General features: G+C 36.0%; 1 non-coding gene across 1 annotated transcript; it reads right to left on the bottom strand.

The window, feature by feature from the left end:
* Window positions 1–1,452: 1,452 nt before the first annotated feature.
* Window positions 1,453–1,559, bottom strand: LOC123326828. The gene has a single exon (XR_006541359.1). It is a non-coding gene; the product is annotated as a U6 spliceosomal RNA (small nuclear RNA).
* Window positions 1,560–6,196: the final 4,637 nt, after the last annotated feature.

Below are 6,196 nucleotides of genomic sequence, written 5' to 3'. Positions count from 1 at the left end.
AGGATATCAGGTATAATTTATCTTTCTATCTCCTGGGTCTAGGAAAGTGCCAGGCAAATAATAGCTCTTCAAAGAATGTTTGTGAAATTAATATATAAGTGGATAAAATTGATAGCTTTTTAAATATTTAATTAATATTGATGACTGTAAGTATATCAAAAGTTACAGATGAATCAACCAATGTTTAGAGTTGCCAGTAAACAGCTCTAGGAACCCCAAGTCAGTCACCACCTAATAAGAAATATTATAATCATAATGCCACTGAAGAATATGTGAACTATTTCTGAGAATCGACAGTGAACTGTGTGTGTATAGGGACTCCTGTCTTCTGAGTTCAAGTTATGTATTGCTGTGTTTGACAGAAATGCTGTTTTGTATTCATACTGGAACATTTGTTGCTGAAAATGTAAGTGTTTGAAGTATTTATAAAGTTATTTTTCACATAGGAACTGAGATTTCAAGGTTAGAGCCATTTATCCCCATGGAGAGAAGATATAAATGAAAATATTACCCAAACCCACAGTGTGGATGAAGGTCATGACAACACTGCTGTGTCAAATAAAGAAAAAAAATAATAACTTGAAATGATTTTGTGTAAATGGGAATGTCCCCATTGTGAGAAGCTAGTTACTTCTGCCGTACAGTCTGTGTGGCACAAATCTCCATTCACTACCTACCAGTTTTTATTTTTATAACACTTTAAATGGGTATAGTAATTTATAGCTGGTGCCCAGGATATCTCTCTTAGAGAGATATGTCTTAAGATGAAAAGTATTATTATCTATATTTCTTCTCTTGCATTAATTTTCTTTTGGTTATAGCAAACATTAAAGGGAAATATATGGGCAGTATAATTATCATACTTAACACTTTCCAGAAATACTGTATATTGAATTTGAAATAGGCTAGGGAACTTATTAGGCAATTGCTAAAACTTGCAGAGCTCCACCACATCTATTTTTTCTAAAGTATATAAAATCAATTGAAACTGAATTCTTTCTGGTGAAACTTGGGACAGTCTAAGTCTCATTTATTCCGAAGATAATATCCTAGGCTCTGATCTAGAGTTGTTTTGGAGAATGAACAGAAAGAGGCTAGTGAGATTCCTTATTTGGAATTTAATAAATTTATTAAATTTAATTCCTCGTTCTTTCTCCTGTGTCTCTAGTCCTTTACATCATCCCTCATCCCTTCTTATTCATTATTCTTGCACACCTGTTAGAATGCATGTCTTTCTGCTGCTTTGAGTATCCTTCTCCATTGTTCCACCTGCAGAGAGGTTTTCATCTTATCCTAGGTCCTGGAAGTGACCTTGCCCTTGTATTTTACCCTCTTATTTTTTTTTTTTAAATTTAGTTTAATTTAAATTCCAGTATACCTAACATACAGTGTTGTATTAGTTTTAGGTATATAATATAGTGATTCAACAATTCCATACATCACCCAGCGCTCAAAAATATGGAACTTTTCATGATTTTGTGTGTCATCCCAGCACAGGGGCCATGCTAATCTTCTCTGTATCACTCCAATTTTAGTATATGTGCTGCCAAAGTGAGCACTTACCCTTTTGTTTAAAAAGCTATGGACACGTGGCTATGAGAATACAGCTTTAATCTTCTCACCTTAAAAACAACAACAAAATGGTAATAACATGAGGTAAAGAATGTGTTAACTAACCTTAGGGTGGTAAAAATTTATCAGTATATACACATATCAAATAATCACATCATACACCTTAAACTTACGAGTGTTTTATATCAATTATATCTCAAAGCTGAAAAAAAGTCAGACTTTTTTTTTAAGTCAGACTTTTAAAAACAAATAAACAAACAAACAAGTAGCTATGGGATTTCAATCTCCCATTTCCTTGTTGGTGATTCTTCTAACCAAGATTAGGATATCTTGTTTACATTTATTTTCTCTGACAGCCATAGCATCTCATTCAATTTTCATAAATATTACATACATACAAGAAAATTCTCATAACTACGACGTAAGAAAGTTGAATCACACAGGAATCTACATAAGCTCTTCCCTTCAGTAAGGGAAAATCTACAGCAAAGATTTTTGCAAGGAGGGAAAAAACAGGTAGCAATTTTTTCACTTCATAGTTGCTGGCCCAGTTTCTTTCTCACTGGGAGTATCTGGGATACTTTGGTTTGTCAATTGGAGAATTGAATTTTTCCAGTTTAGCACCTGCTGTAAAAGATCATATTTTGAGCCCAAAACTGAGCCGTAAGTTTTGAGGTGATACATGCTGTGAATTATTTTTCTTCCTTGACACAGAACCACTGAGGAAACTTACACCAAAGGTTTACAGACGAAACTTGTCCTCCCCTGGAAAACAAATGATGTGGGGAAAACACCTCCCCTTTGGAGGAGATACTGTAAATTAAAAAAGAAAGACTTCAGTGTGAAGTTGCTGGTGTTCTGTTGCAAAAAGAAAAAAAAAGAAAGAAAAAGAAAAGAAAAAACTCTATCAGGTCTTTTGGACAAGTGAAAAAATAAATAGGATAGGACAATGAAATGTGTGTATAACTTACAAAGCACTTTTGGAAGCTGGAGACCAAAGATTTTACAAGTGAATATCAAGGTGGTAGAAAATAAATCTCAGTAGACTGGCAGGTGAGCTTAATGAAGTAACAGAGGATGAATCAATGTTTATCAATTTAATCATCAGTTAATGAACCTCTGATTAAGAGTCACAGACCAGATGAAGTAATGGCAGACAGATATGTCAAGTTCAGAGCAGTGGGAATATCAAGATCAGAATAAAAGAGTCTCTACTATCTATAGAGAAACAAACAGGGAGATGAAGCATTGTGAAAAGGCTTTGTACTCTATAAAATTATTTTTATGAGAATTAGTTGACCATGGTATAATGCAATTGTTGTTTTCTTTTGTTTCAGTCCTTCTTCTGGTAAAGACATAAGACACTGACAGAGTGCAAAGTGTTAATTTAAGATCTTTGCTAAGGACAGGGTTTTTTGTTTATTTGTTGTTTTGTTTTGTTGTTGCTGCTGTGGTTTGGGGAGTGCACCCACCCTCTGGAGGAAGTGGGAAGCATAACTACAAAACTACTCTATTCAGGTTATATCTAAAATAAAATCAATGGGAACTTCTGAATATTTTGTTAGGAAGTGACCAAATATTACTGGACGTGGTAAACTTATATAAACTTCTTCATAGAATGAGAAGGGATAACCTACATAGGGTAAAATGTTGGATGACTTAAATAAGTCAAACAAAGCAGTCCAAATATTTTAGAACTAAAAGTTCACTTATACAACAACCGAGTCATTGTCTTGATAATACTTGCTTAATCTAAATTACTCACTATTTAATCATCCCTTACTGAACTCACTCATGTAAACAGTACACGACAGTATCTGTAGCATACAAGAAACCAATAGGACTGCAAGTGGCTGGAAGGATCTGGGTGACAAAATTCAAACAAGAAACTTTAAGAGAATTTTGGAGACATTCCCACTATCTAATACTCCCTTGGTTATGCCCACTCATGAATGGATCCCATGTTTTGAAAAATCTTGACTGCCAAACTGCATTGTTCAGGGAATACTTAATTTGTTTCTCCTTCTTATTAATAGAAGACAACAAATATCTGAGATAGCCAGTTTCCCCACAGGTACAATTCTACCCCAAAGCAAAGGAACCCAACGTTTTAATTAGTCTGTACAGCTGGATCTTGAATAAAGGTGCAATTTTCATCAGTGTTTTGGACATTTTCAAAATTTCTTAAGACCCTATAACCAATTACTCTTGCTCTAAGAAATTTAGGGTCTCAGATACCCTCAGCTGTAAAGAGATCTTTGGACCCCAGAGAACAATTAATAAGTAAAAATAGTTGCAACAACAGTGAAGCCCAGCCAAAATTCTTAATTAGGTTTTTATTGAACTCTAGAATACAATTTATTTTTCTAATAAACAGAGTGCATTTTAATATGTTTGGCATTTTATTGTTCTATTTACCTTTCAGTTGTGCAATTTTATTTTATTAAGCCATGATATTTTTAGCCTCCAAAACAGTTACCTCCTTACCTGGGGTACATCCCCAGAAGCAATTACTTCTTTAATTAGCTTTGACTCATTAATCTCTGCCTCTAACACTTTGCTATCAAGTGTGGGGGCACTTCCCACCCACGTGTACAGCATAATACAAACATCACAATAAGTTTATCTTGATTTCTTCACCTTACTTAATTTTTTAAAAAATAATAGAATTTATTTTTTTAGAGAATTTAGTTTCATAGTAAATAGAGCAAAAGTATAGAGATTTCCCATATAACCACTGCCCCCCCAACACACACATGCACAACCCCCCACCCCCATTATCAACATCCTCCACCAAAGTGTATACTTGTTACAAATGATCTATCTGCATGGAAGCATCATTATCACTCAGAGTCCATAGTTTACATTAGGGTTCACTCTTGATTTGGTACATTCTGAGGATTTGGACAAATTGTATAGTGACATGTATCCACTATTATGGCATCATACAGAGTAGTTTCATGAGCCTAAAAATCCTCTATGCCTCACCTATTCATCCCTTTCTCCCCCATAACTCCTGACAACTAATCTTTTTTATTAGATTAAATAAGTCTCCATAGTTTTGCCTTTTCCAGAATGTCATATAGTTGGAATCGTATGGTCTGTGGCCTTTTCAGATTGGCTTCTTTCACTGAGTAATATGCATTTGAGTTTCTTCCATAACCTTAACATCTCTTGATAGTTGTTTTTGTTGTTGTTTGTTTTTAGTGCTGAATAGTATCCCACTGTCTGAATTTACCACAGGTTTTAATTCATTCACCTAGTGAAAGGTATCTTGGTTGCTTCCAAGTTTGGCAATTATGAATAGAGCTGCTATAAACATCCATGTGCACACCATTCAAATGACCATAATATATGTCTCATACATATGTGGTCTTCATCCACTGTCCCCAGCTCACATCTCCCAATACCCTTGAAATTTCCTGAGCTGTCATGAGCAATGGGAGCATCTTTTGTGGTAATATTTCGTCTCTCATCATCAGTTCCTGAAAATACTTCAAAGCCATAATGGTGAAATGGGCATCTTCTTATTCATAACAAACACCTTTCAACCACAAATGAGTTTATGTTAATGAGATGACTTTTGGAAATGCCTTAAAGATGGGGGCTGTTACCAGGGGAACCAACCATGAATAGAGGGTTAGAACTTTCAGACCTACTCTCTGATTTCTGAGAGGGTAGAAGGGCTGGAGGTTGAATCAATCACCAATGGCCAATGATTTAATTAATCATGCTTATATAATGAAGCCTCCATAAAAACCTAAAAGGAGAGTATTCAGAGAGCTTTTGGTTGGGGAAGCAGAAAATTACACATGACAGCATGCTGGGCCCCAAACTCTGGAAGGACAGAAACCACTTTGTTCAGGACCTCACCCTATGTATTTCTTCATCTGGTTATTGATTTGTATCCTTTAATATCCTTGTAATAAACTGGTGATCTAGTGGATTTCCTGAGTTCTGTGGGTTGCTTGAGCAAATTATTTGAACCCAGGTGGAGGACTGTGGGAATCTCCAAGCCTGTTGATCTCCAAGCACAGGTAACAACCTGGCCTTGCAATTGGCAACTGAAGCAGAGAGCAGTCTTGTAGGACTGAGCCCTTAACGAATGGAATCTGATGCTATCTTCTGGTAGAATTGGGATACAGAACTCTTAGCTGCATCATATAATAGTTCTACTTTTAATTTTTTTATTTGAGAGAGAGAGAGCATTGGTTGGGGGGCAGGGGCAGAGGGAGAGGGAGAAGCAGACTCCCCGCTAAACAGGGAGCCTGATCCAGGGCCCCAGGATCATGACCTGAGCCAAAGCAGATGCTTAGCCAACTGAGCCACCCAGGCGCCCCTCTATTTTTAATTTTTTTTGAGGAATCTCCATACTTTTTTTTCCATAATAGTTGTAAAAATTTGCATTCCTACCAATGGTGCACAAGGGTTCCCCCTTCACCATATCCTTGCCAGAACTTATCTCTTGCCTTTTTGATACTAGCCATTCTAACAGGTGAGAGGTGATATCTCGTTGTGGTTTTGAGTTGTATGAGTTTCTCTGATGATTAGTGATATTGAGCATCTTTACAAATCTGGGGGAAATCTATATGGGATCTTCGGGTAAAAGACTATTCAGTTGTTC

Source organism: Neomonachus schauinslandi, chromosome 15 (genome assembly GCF_002201575.2).
Source record: "Neomonachus schauinslandi chromosome 15, ASM220157v2, whole genome shotgun sequence".
Taxonomy (NCBI): Eukaryota; Metazoa; Chordata; class Mammalia; order Carnivora; family Phocidae; genus Neomonachus; species Neomonachus schauinslandi.
This window is presented reverse-complemented; position numbering and strand designations above follow the sequence as displayed.